The following is a 13460-nucleotide window of genomic DNA, read 5'->3' as shown; positions in this document are numbered from 1 at the left end:
ACCAGCGAGCAGACCGGAGAGCAGCCCAGCGAGCAGACCGGAGAGCAGCCCAGCGAGCAGACTGCCAAGCAGACCGGTGAGCAGACCAGCGGGCAGACTGCCGAGCAGACCGGTGAACAGACTGGCGAGCAGACCGGTGAACAGACCGGAGAGCAGACCAGCGAGCAGACTGCCAAGCAGACCGGTGAGCAGACCAGCGGGCAGACTGCCGAGCAGACCGGCGAGCAGACCGGTGAACAGGCTGCTGAGCAGACCGGCGAGCAGACCGTAGAGCAGACCAGGAAACAGACTGGCAAGCAGACTGCTGAGCAGACCGGCGAGCAGACCGATGAGCAGACTTCCCCAGTGAGCAGACCGGCGAGCAGACCAGGAAACAGACAGCTCGGGGGGTGGACGCTGGGTCAAATGACACTGCCCTCTGTCTGAGGTAAACAAGGAAACCGCAGGACACTGGAGCACTGAAGGGCAGCTCTGCGACCCCTAAAGTTCTGCAAAGAGGCCCTGATTCGGGATTAAGGGACACAAAGGCTGTGTAAGGAGACAGGCAGGGGCTAGTGGCACTCCTGTTTCCATGAGCTGCCACAACAACTGCAGAAAAAAAACAACTAACAAGCAAAGTTTCTGTAAGCAACATCCTTCATGACAATTGCACTGAATTTCTTAAGATTCTGAGACAGACGGGGAAACCTTCTCATGAATAACCATGAAAAACCATAACCATAAAGCAGACGCAGTGGCGGGCTGTGACAGAAACACAGCAGTTTCCCGGGAGTGGAACTTTCATTGGCTGAGATTGATTTTAGCTATCCGTAATTTAGTATTTAGTTGAAGTATTTTTACTATTATAAAATATTTAAATCACACTAATGTCATAACAAATATACTAGCTGCTCAGTGCATTAGGATAGTGTACATTCAGTACTACTGCCATTAAAATTACTACTACTACCATCATCACTACTACTACTGCTACTACTACTACTGCTGCTGCTGCTGCTACTACTACCCCATTATTACTGCTACCACTATCTCTAATAATAATTATATTAATAATCACAATAATAGTAAAATTAAGGTCACTGCCTGTCTATAGGAGTACTTGAGTGAAATATAATTCCTGATATGACGTACAGGATGCAGTATTTTATCGCACTTTCATTTCATTTTCCGCACGCATGTCCAGACAGATGAAGTACGTAATTACTTTCACCGCGACAATCTGACTCAGCAAAGTGAAAATTTGTAGTTATGTCCAAGGGAGAATGAAGTGTTTGTTTGTAACTTATTTAACTGCGCTCATTTCAAACTGTCGTCATAAGACAGTTTTGCCCTGTATAGCCACCCATGAACCTGCAACATGGCACGACTGCACTGTGGTATCGAGGCGCAACTGCTTATTATTATTATTATTATAGTGATAAACTGGCAGGATACAAGGCATACAGCTAGCAGGCAGTTGCACGCATGAACCTAGAAGGCAGAAGCTAGACATACGGAAACATCACTAATCTGATAAAGGTATATAACTCACGAACCACGCACACACTCAACCCCAAATGTATTTTCCAACACAAAGAAGAAAAATACGCAGCCAAATGCCACACTACCTTTTAAAGTTAGAATGCACTTCAAAAAACGAAGTTTAACACTGTCCCGTTGCAACAGCATCAATTTTACTGTGCATCCTGTCAAAGCAGTAATTATTGTGTGGGTGGTAATGTTTTAGTTATACCATGGTAATGGTAATAATTACTAAGCGTCACGTTGACAACTGCATATGTATTATCAATAAAGGGTTAACTGGAACTATCGAGATATGTCCATACTGTTCATCGTGTTTTTGGCATGAACAATAAAAATATTATTAAACTACAAATATTACTGCAGGTAATTACGGCACACAGTGAACGCCGTCGGATAGCAAGACAACTAGCAGAACGGATAGTTAAATAAATGTACAACATTGTTTTAAACAGCCTGGATTCCTTACTAATGTGTTAATCATATGTACGGTTTTCAGAAACATTACTGATAAAAAAGCAACATTCGAGTCCAGTGTCAAAAAGCAGTCAATCAAAGAACAACGGTAATTTAACTACAATCAATGGTGATGGAACATATTATCGTAAGTACAGTAAAGCGTATCATGTATCCTTTGTCGACTGAAATTCAGTCCCCCTCCAAAAAAAAAAAAAAAAAAAAAAAAAAAAATATATATATATATATATATATATATATATATATATATATATATATATATATATATATATATATAGTATTATAACTATCATACAATTTTCCAACAAGTGTAACTGGCTCGTGAGGGCACTTCGCACAGCAGTCTCTGGCTACATGGGTAAGCAGGTAAATGAGAAAGGCAATGGCTAGTTACTGTCGCAAAGTAGATGCATAAGGACAAACGAATAAAAGTTTAACCACTTACATTTCGGTCCTTTAGCAGTGGTTTTCCGAAATACCGAAGTGTCCATACTGACGAAGGAAAGCCTGAAACAGATGGCAGCAGTCTTGACGGCTGAAACACGCGCTATTCCTCTCTTCGCTTCCTCTCTGAGAGCGGCGGCGTGCAACGATGCGTATTAGAGCAGTGGCGACGGCCACTCTCTCTCTCTCTCTCTCTCTCTCTCTCTCACACACACACACACACACAGACACGCGCACACACTCTCGCACACAGGGGCACACGCCGTTGCACTGATTCTCACAAGCGATAAAGTATGCTAATAAGCATCATCAGTCATTTCTGACCATGGCAGTACAGTATTACAACACAGTATATCTCCGTATTCTGTACTTTCCATACTACCACAACTTGCTCTCCGAGTGGAAATAACGCAATTGTGTAATGCCATTGCGCACTTACAATATAAGCGTGTCATCAGAAAACAATGTCAAATCGAATATACACGGTTTGAGTTTAATTTAAGCAGCAATTGGTGTGACATGAATGCCTCGCCAATTAAGCAAATAGTTTAATTGGCACGTTTTTTCCGCAGTTGCTGGTTGTCTTAGCAACCGACTTCCCATCTGATTTGCACAGAAGCAGTTCAAGGTAATTGTGTGTGCTAAACAGTCTGGCTTTGCGTTCGGCTACCAATGTAGCCTAGAAACACATACTTAAAAGGAAAAAAACTCATTAGTAAGTGCATTCCCAGCTTGCCCTACACAGTAGAAGCGCTCGCACTTCGTAGACACATCTGCTTTCTGTTCTGCCCTCCCCTTCGGAAGGAACTTCTTGTGATGACAGCAGAGAAGCTGTACCCATCACCATTGAAGGGCCACCCCTTCAGTCAGCCCCTTAGCCTCCTCCACTCTCTTTAACACTTTACTAACCCTTAACTTTACCACTCCTTTATGTTTTATTGGTGTTTGCTAATATGTGTCAGCATGGTACACAAGTTGTCAGCTGAGTCCAGCACTTTTTTTGCTCTGTGCTTAACAGAATTCCTCCTCTATGGCAGTGAACTTCAGTCCCACATCTGTGTGATTGTGCTGTTCATGTTTCACTAGGTCACTCGGGATAAGAGTAATGCTTTTGCTCATGCCAGTAATGCTTTGGCTACTACTGAAGCACACCAGTTGAAAATTACCATTAGAGAATGCGGCCCAAATTATTAATTTACTAACCTATTGAAATCACAGCCCTTGAGGTCAAAGAACAGTTGTTTTGGTCAGGTACCTCCCTTTACCTGAGAGTCAGGTGTGAATATAGTCTGGACAATCAGTAGCACCAGTTGTTCAGTTAATTACCAGGGGGGAAAGAAAACCAAGGCTGGATTTAGATTCAATGTCCCGATTTGGGCATCCACGTACTAGCTCTTTTACCAAGCTTGTTATGAGTTTAACACCAGTTTAGCAAATACACAATGGCCGAAATGGCATTAAATTCATCATGCGGGCTGCAGGAGACAAGGGCATTGAAGCATGATATTTACACCGAAGCCCTGTCTCCCTGCAGTTGGGAAGGTTATGAAAGTACTGATGTTGGTGAAAGTGTGTTTCCAACTTTTCTCTTTAATCTCCTCTTTGGTATGAGATGTTTAAAAAATTCATCATATCACTACGATCATTTTTCATTTACTTTTGGCAATTTTTGCTGCCACAGCGAGGCAACCCTTAAGATTTCTGGGCTGCTAGAGCGCGTTTCTTAGGCTTCCTGTGGCAAAAAAAACTAAATGCTCTATGACCTTCTGAAACAAGGGAAATGTCTTCCAAACAGGATTAAGTTTGTCCCAAACAGATGCCGAAACTATGAAGTGTGTATACTGTAAGGGATTATGTCTATGTCAGGATCTTAGGGAAGGATGTGCTTGTGGGCGTGGTCATGCATCCCCAAGGGCGTGTGCAGAAAAGGCTGACCAGAGAAAGGCCTCCCTTAAGCTAAAGGGACATAAACACGTTTAGTTGATTTCGGTTCTGTGTTCCTGTTATCCCTGTATCTGAAGGGCTATGTGTTCCTGTTATCCCTGTATCTGAAGGGCTATGTGCTCCTGTTAGCCCTGTTTCTGAAGGGCTATGTGCTCCTGTCCTCTTAGCCCTGTATCTGAAGGGGTATGTGCTCCTGTAAGTCCTGTATCTGAAGGGCTATGTGCTCCTGTTAGCCCTGTATCTGAAGGGCTATGTGCTCCTGTTAGCCCTGTATCTGAAGGGCTATGTGCTCCTGTTATCCCTGTATCTGAAGGGCTATGTGCTCCTGTTATCCCTGTATCTGAAGGGCTATGTGCTCCTGTTAGCCCTGTATCTGAAGGGCTATGTGCTCCTGTCCTGTTAGCCCTGTATCTGAAGGGCTATGTGCTCCTGTTATCCCTGTATCTGAAGAGCTATGTGCTCCTGTTAGCGCTGTATATGAAGGGCTATGTGCTCCTGTTAGCCCTGTATCTGAAGGGCTATGTCCTCCTGTTATCCCTGTGTTACGGCTGGTTCGACTGGCCGCAACAAACAAAGTCCAGATGCACCGAAAACAAGACAGAAACGGATCTAAAAACAAACCCAGACATTTATTAATCTAAATTACAAACAAAAACACACAAAGTTCACAAAACCAAATCTCTCCACACAAATCACAAGCCCCAAAAGAAAATCTCCCCTGCCTCATACTACTGGGCTTATATTGGGCCACAGGCAGGTGGAAGCAATCAGGCAATTAGGTAATTAAGCAACTACCTCCACCTGCACTACCCAGGCAAGCAGAGGCAGGGGACGTAACACCCTGTATCTGAAGGGCTATGTGCTCCTGTTAGCCCTGTATCTGAAGGGCTGTGTGCTCCTGTCCTGTTATCTCTGTATCTGAAGGGCTATGTGCTCCTGTTAGCCCTGTATCTGAAGGGCTGTGTGCTCCTGTTAGCCCTGTATCTGAAGGGCTATGTGCTCCTGTTAGCCCTGTATCTGAAGGGCTGTGTGCTCCACTCCACGCTGTTTTCACCATTGCTGCCAAGTTGGCCGTAAAGTTGGCCGGGACTTCCTCAGGAGAGACCCCACAGGGAGAAATTTGGAAGGATGCGGGGCTGGTCTGGCCTCCTCCCTCTCCTGTTTACATTAATTGATTTTAAGCTGCTTAAATGAGGGACTTTGTCTGGAATATTCTCTTTGAGAGGGCTAAAAACCATCTGTCACAATGGCAACAATGGCCCTAATCAAGAGCCAGTATTTAATCTGCGATAAAACATCACCAAGTGTAATATGAAGAGGGCTGCCTGCAGTTCAGTCTAGGTATGAATTATTGCGTGATTATGGTCAATGTCAAGGCGAGGGACAATAAGAGGTGGCCCTTCACCTGATGAAATGAGGGCTGCTTTTTATTTCCGAGCCACTTTCTCACTAATCACACGCCTCAACGGGGTGAGGTGGAGGAAACGATCGCAGGAACGACAGCAGCGGCCAGTGAACATGTACTTCATTAACTGAGACGACACATGTCCAATCCCGTTTCAGGGATTTTAATGCCTGGCAACTCCATAGATATGCAGACAGACAAACATGGCAATAGAGAGAAAAAAATCATAATGCAAAAAAAAAAAAAAAAGGGTGAGTCTGTTCAGCAGTCAGGTGTGGATCTCTAGAATATGTTGGCAGCAGCCTAAGCTACATTGTTCCATCAGGGGATACTGTGTCCATTTCAGGATGGATTTACAAACACTTGACTTCATGGGAAAGCTGCAGCCAGCTCTGTTTACATGCTTCCCCTGCTGTTTATTGTTTCAAATACTATTATATACATAGTTGAACAAGGAGGGCGCCCCCTGTGCCTCTGGAGGGCAAAGGAGAGGGAGAAGAATGTCAATGAAAAAGTGCTATTTGGAGTATTTAAAGACCCTCTGCAGTCAAAATCATGATTTTAAAATGCTTATATTATGACCAAAGACTATAAGGTTACTTACACATTGATTTTAAAAGTATTTCATACATGTATGTAATGAATTTGTTTTTTTCCCCTAAAAACTATACAATGCTGCCTGGCGGAGTATTTGGTATTGGTGGTTTTGAGACCAAATTCATGACGTTGCGAATGTTTCTACTTTGCATTGACCAATGTGCGGTGGCCAAAACACTCACCCAGTATGAATATTTATATAGTGTGTGCTCCCAAGTTCAAGGCCGGTTGAACGGACTGGTTCCGGTAAGCATCCGTTCGGGCTAGATGACGTTCTGCTATTAATCGAATCAAGCCTACCAACTATAACGTTACCATTAACCTCATCTCCCCAATTTACTTGCTGTCTGGCTATCGATAATTTTGCTAATGTAGCAATGAGCTGTACTTATCTTGTGCAAATATAGCTAACGGCGAGTATAACGTTACTTTATTCTCCAGACTGTTATAACGTTACTGCCGCAAAAAAAAAAAAAAAACAATAGATAATGTTATGTGCTAACATAGGTTATCCTATAACATTAGGGTCCTATATTGTAGGCTGTAAGCGATGGGCTCATACATATATGGCTCAATATTTCTAATGCTGTTATTGCTGTACTCGTCATCCATTATTACGGTCGTATGATAACTAGCTAACATTAGCTAACAACTGACAGCTGTCAATCAAAAGTGAATGCATGAATAATTAGGACAGAACTGACACGCCCAGCCAGTCTTGAGTCTATATTAAGAAATTAAGGTTTTACATCAAAGCAGGTTTTTTATGTTTTCAAAGTCTAATACGTAGAAAAAATACACATACATTGTAATTTAGTAACTAAAGGAACAATTTAAATGTAAGAAAAGGGAGGCTGCATGGAGACTTTAATTCATTAGAACAGAGCAGTTTTTAGACAGGATATGGTTCGGATCTTCTTTTCCTTTTTTTATATATATATATATATTTTTTTTTGGGGGGGGGGGGGGGGGGGGTATTGTAAGGGAAACAGGTACATCAGGTATGTGCACATTCACAACGATTTGCCTCCCAGAAGGAGATAGAAGACCGGTGGGAACTTGATGCCGTACATACCTGAGCTAGTCTGAAAGGATTGACGTGCGTGGTGATGCCAGTGAGTCAACGTGTCTGCCAGATCCAACAGGAAACTACGCCAACGAGCTGTCGGGCTTGTGAGTGTGCGGATGCATTTCTATATGTGCATCTTACCATCAGGAACATTTTCTTTGTCTGTAACTCTGTTCGGCACAGATCTGGAAGAAAGCTAGAGCGATATTAGCTTTTTTGAAGGTAAGAAAATGAAAGGCTGAGATACATGAGATTTTCTCTCCGACATATTTCATGAATTGAAAAACAGACATTGGAAAACCCATAAACCAGGAGAGTCTGCAGGGTTGGGCTTCCTCGCATGTTTGCTAATAGCTTATTGATCCGAGGATCTCATCAAGGCTTTTATTGATAGTATCAAGACAATCTGAGCAAGGTAGCATGGCTGTCTGTATGCTATTGCCTGCTCAATTACACCTGATAACATTAGTTCATGCTTTCTGCTTGCCCACCCATTAATAATTTTAATAATGTCATCCATGTCTTTATATTAGCCAAAGAGGAAAAAGGGTGGATTTCCTATTAGGAAGGAGCAGGCCTGGACACTGAGAGTGTTTCATCATAACTGTGATATCACTGAGCCCGAAGAAGTTGCCATAAATGGACAAATCTTCTGACGGAACAATGCAAAATATCTTGTTATAAAAACAAATGTCAGCGACCTTCCCAAATTAGGCTGCGATGATGCAGTGAGCCTCTCTGTATTGGCACATTAGATTTGGAGTCAGTACTTGACTGTTGTTGTCAAGCCCTGCGTTGGTGGGCCGGGTCGGGGTGAGGGGGTGGGGTGGGGGGTGGGGTGGGGGGGGCGGTGCTACTGTAGCAGTTATGAAATGGACATGAGGGTTTCTCAGTAGCAGCCATCTCTCAGAGACTGATGGATGGCACCGAGAGGAGGACAGTGGCCAGGAACAGCTGGGGCAGAGATGGAAACACTCGGGTGCGAATAGTGCTGGTAATGTAGGGAAATTCAGCACATTCTGTGTGTCAGGATCAGGATCAGGTGCAGAGCGGCATAAAGCAGATTACAGGTCAGCTCCTGAGTCCTTTTGCAACAAATAGATCCAGGAGTTGGTGCTTTAGTGTTTTCCTTCAGATTATGACAGGAGAGTGTGTGCAAGCGACTGGCTGTGGAGAGCACTGAAGGGATCGGTGTGTGACCCTGAAGCTAGCGGGGCAAATCATGACCATGAGCCTGATTGGTTGAGCACTATCCATGTGGCTGGTGTCATGTGGGGAGCACCCCTCCATCAGTCGTTGGGAAATGTTCTTGTTACTTCACACACTCGTTGGCCCTTGCTCCAGCCGCCATGCCAGGCCACCCGAGGAAACCGAAAAAGACGATGAACCTCTGTTCACAAGGTCCGAAAAAGGTCTTGTGAGAGATTTATTTGTATCAGAGTGATATGAGACCAAGATTTATTTGTATCAGGGTGATGGCAAGAGCTAAGTGTGGAGGCCCAAAGGAAATGCTCACTTGCCTTCATTGAGGATGGAAGTGCTGACAGTAGCAGCAGAATGAACTCTGAATTGTACAGAAGCGTCTTATTATTTCAAATTCAACCAAAATCATTGGACGGTACTTCAACCACCTGTAAGATAATTATCCTGATCACACTGCTAAAGCAATGAAGGTGTTTTTCAAAGCAAAAACTGGAATATTCTTGACTGACCAAATCATTCACCTGATCCAAATGGACATGCGTTTCATATGCTGAAGAGAAAATGTCAGGCAACTAGCCCCCAAAACAAGCAGGATCTGAAGATGGCTGCAATACAGGCCTGACAGAGCATGAACAGAGAAGATACTCGGCACCTGGTGATGTCTATGGAGTGCAGACATCAAGAAGTCATTGCATGCAAAGGATATGCAAAGTGCTAAACATGACCACTTTTATTTACATAACCTTAGTATGTGCCAAACATCATGGTGCCCTGAAATGGGGGGGGTGGGGGTGGGGTTATGTAAAAAATGTACTGTAATTAAGGTTATTTTTATACACTTTGGTTTCAATGTGTATAAAAATACACTTAAATAAGCGCTGGGAATGTGAACTTTAACCACAAGAGAATTATTTGATTGCATATCAAAAATTGTTGAGTACAGAGCCAAATAAAGGAAAAATATGTCTGTGTCCCAAGCATTATGGAGTTCACTGTATATTTGTACTCTAACATGTAAACACACACACACAGACATACACCTGCACACTAAACACTCTCACACACACACAGACATACACCTGCACACTAAACACTCACACACACACACACATACACACATACACATACACACACACTCACACACACACATACACGCACACACATATGCACACACGCACACCCAAATACACACACACTCACACACACACACATACACACGCACACACACAAACACATGCACATATACACACACACACACACATACAAACTCACACATGCACACAAAAACACATGCTCAAACACCCGCACATACACAAACACACTCACATACACACACACACACATACGCACAAACACATGCACTTACACACACACACACACACATACAAACAACATGCACAAACACACACATGTACAAACTCACACACACACAAACACACACCCAAACACCCGCACATACACAAACACACAATCACACACACACACATTCACATGCACAAACACATGCACATACTCACACACACACATACACACACACTCACACATACACATGCACGCACAAACACACACACATGCACACACACACACTCACACGCACATTCACATGCACAAACACATGCACATACACACACACACATACAAACAACATGCACGCACACGAACACGCACATACTCTCACACACATGTACACACACATACACATATATTCACACATACACACAAACGCACATAAACACACACATACACATAGACATACACCTGCACACTAAACACTCACAGACACACACATGCACAAACACACACACTCACATTCACACGCACAAATACATACACGTACACACACACTCACACGCACAAACACACGCACATACACACACACACACATACACACACACACTCACACATACACACACAGACATACAGCTGCACAACACACACACACACACTAAACACACACGCACACACACGCTCTCACACACACACACGCACACACACTCACATACACACACATACACCTGCACACACACACGCACACACACACACTTGTAGGCACATACACACACACATACACCTGCACACTAAACACTCACACACACACACACACACACACATATACACACACACACGCACACACACACTAAACACTCACACACATGCATTCACGCTCACACACACGCACACACACACACACTTTTAGGCACACTTCATGCTAGCATGTTGACTGATTGGAAGAGCACTCTGCAGGTTCTGGGACTCTGTCCAGCTGGCTGCTGTGGTGGTCTGATGTTGTGTGTTGACAGACAGCACAGCGGTCTGCAGCTGCAGCGACGCAGGCTGGATTCCCACACAGTGACTGTTGTTCAGCGGTCCTGTCTCACTCCTGGAATACAGTGGTGCTGTGAGCCAGAGGAGCCGTGTGATCCTCTGATGCCGTGGAAACCACTGTGACAGAGGCAATGTGCGGAGCGTTAAAAACAGGCTGTCTCACAGCTTATTAGATGAGCTTGGATTTAGAATATTCCCTTTGCTCGCTGCATAATTTCAGAGCAGAGATCACAAATAAACCATCAACACTTCTGTGTTCCAAATCTGTGAAAATGTCATAAAAATACAGCATGTTATATAAGGAAAGAGGATCTGACTGCTGAGACAGAGCTGGCTGGTATCGCTGCGTCTTTCTGAAGCATCTGCAGCTGGCATCCACTGGCTCCAAAATCTTTCCATTTGTCATGACCCACCCAGGGACCACGGAAGAAAATGAGTTCATTACCTATCTCTGGCACATTTACACTGATGTAAAAACTGAAATTGGGATTAATATGTATTTCCCATGTTGAATAACAATAAATGAATAAGAAATAAAAATAAATAAATAAATAAATACTCAAGTTTTTCTCTTGAAAACTTTAAAAACAAAGATATCTAAAGTGGTGAAAGGGTTCTTTTGTTATTTTCCCATGCAAGCATGCGATCTTGCGGTAAAAAATGTTGCATACATGTGTGGCAGTAATTTTGTGTACATCAGTAATCATGTGTATCTGAGTAATGTTGTGTAAATGAATAGTTATGCGTATATCGGTGATTATGTGAATGCCAATCATTTTGTATATGCCAGTAATTTTGTGTATATCAGTGATTTTCTATGTGTCAGTACTTTTGTGTATGCCGCTAATTTTTTGTAAATTAGTAATTTTGTGTAATTATTTGGGATCACTTTCATGTAGACGGTAATCATGTTTGTTTCGCTGGCCGAGGCTGTGCTAATTCAGGGCCCTGTTTTATCAATGCACTCAAGTGAACTAAGACGCAGAGGAAAGATCACATTCATTTCACTGTCTTTTGCATCCTGGGATATAAAAAGTCGCTTGAAAACGTGTGTAAATTGCAGAAGGAGAATGCTTGGCAAAGGAGCGCGATCTTGGCTCGTTGCAGCAGCACGGAGTGCGACCCTTTTGTTTTGAGCTGATTATCATCCTCACCCTTTTCCTGCTCTGGAAAGTGTTCATGGGAAGTTTGAGAACCTGAGACAGAAAGAGCTGGGTTCATGAGTATACGCTTCTCACCCAGCTCTCTGTAACTGGTGATCGAACTAAATTAAACCTGCAAGTGAAGTCATACATAAGGTCCTGAACTCAAACGTTGAAAAACAGCTAGTCTTTGGCCCAGTATGCATTGTATGATTGTACGACTGTATCATCCGGGAGCTGAAAATATTGCTCTCAGATGTGCGTGCCTGCTGTGTGCTGCACCAGAACATTGTGATTGGTTTGATGCTTCGATGCCCTTCCTGCGTGGGAGGAACATCCCACCGGCCTACACAAGGTCGACAGGACAAGGTCCATTAGCACTGTGATGGCTTAGCAGGAGCGAGATGGGAGTGTGCATTTGTGTTTCTGGAAAAGGGGGGCGGATAAGGTGGTCGAGAACCCTTGGGCCTATGAGGGCACAACCCAGAGAGTGGATCCACATCTTCCTTATCTATGATCAAGTGATTATCCTTGGTCTAAAATATATATTTATCACAGTTTATTTATACACAAGCAATACACACGCACACACACGCACACACACACACACATACATACATACATACATACATATACACACACACATACCTACATTCATACTGTACATACATACACACACACACACACACACACACACATACATACATACATACATATACACACACACCTACATTCATACTGTACATACATACACACACACACACACACACATACATACATACATACATATACACACACACATACCTACATTCATACTGTAAAATACATACACACACACACACACACACATACATACATACATACATACATACATATACACACACACACCTACATTCATACTGTACATACATACATACACACACACACACACATACATATATACATACATACATGCATGCATACATACATACATACGTACATACACGCACGCACACATACACACTCACATATACATATATACATACATGAGGGGGTGTCTCATAATTCAGCTTACAGTTTTTCCCGATTGCTAACACACTAAAACTGGTTCTTTTAGAAAAAATTATTACTTCAGTTCTCAGAGGACCAACACATCTCTCAAAACTATGAACACTTTTCACTTGTTTTAACACATGCTGCAAATTGTTAAACTTTTTCTGCAAATCTCTACAAACAAATGCTCTCATGAATCACTGGTTACACACTGTGCTCATGCAACAATCACTAGTAGTCAAAACAGTTAACTCAAGTCATCACAACCTAAACTCAGGTAACACACCTTTCTCTAGGTGCA

The 13460-nt window shown here is 43.0% G+C and overlaps 1 protein-coding gene across 1 annotated transcript in view; it reads right to left on the bottom strand.

The window, feature by feature from the left end:
* Positions 1-2637, bottom strand: part of gpr4 (G protein-coupled receptor 4) — a 38671-nt gene extending 36034 nt beyond the window's left edge. Inside the window, exon 1 of the mRNA XM_035383777.1 lies at positions 2444-2637. The gene's annotated coding sequence lies outside the window, so the exon portion shown is untranslated. The remainder of the gene's footprint in view (positions 1-2443) is intronic.
* Between the last annotated feature and the right edge of the window lie 10823 nt (positions 2638-13460).

Source organism: Anguilla anguilla, chromosome 12 (assembly GCF_013347855.1).
Source record: "Anguilla anguilla isolate fAngAng1 chromosome 12, fAngAng1.pri, whole genome shotgun sequence".
Taxonomy (NCBI): Eukaryota; Metazoa; Chordata; class Actinopteri; order Anguilliformes; family Anguillidae; genus Anguilla; species Anguilla anguilla.
This window is presented reverse-complemented; position numbering and strand designations above follow the sequence as displayed.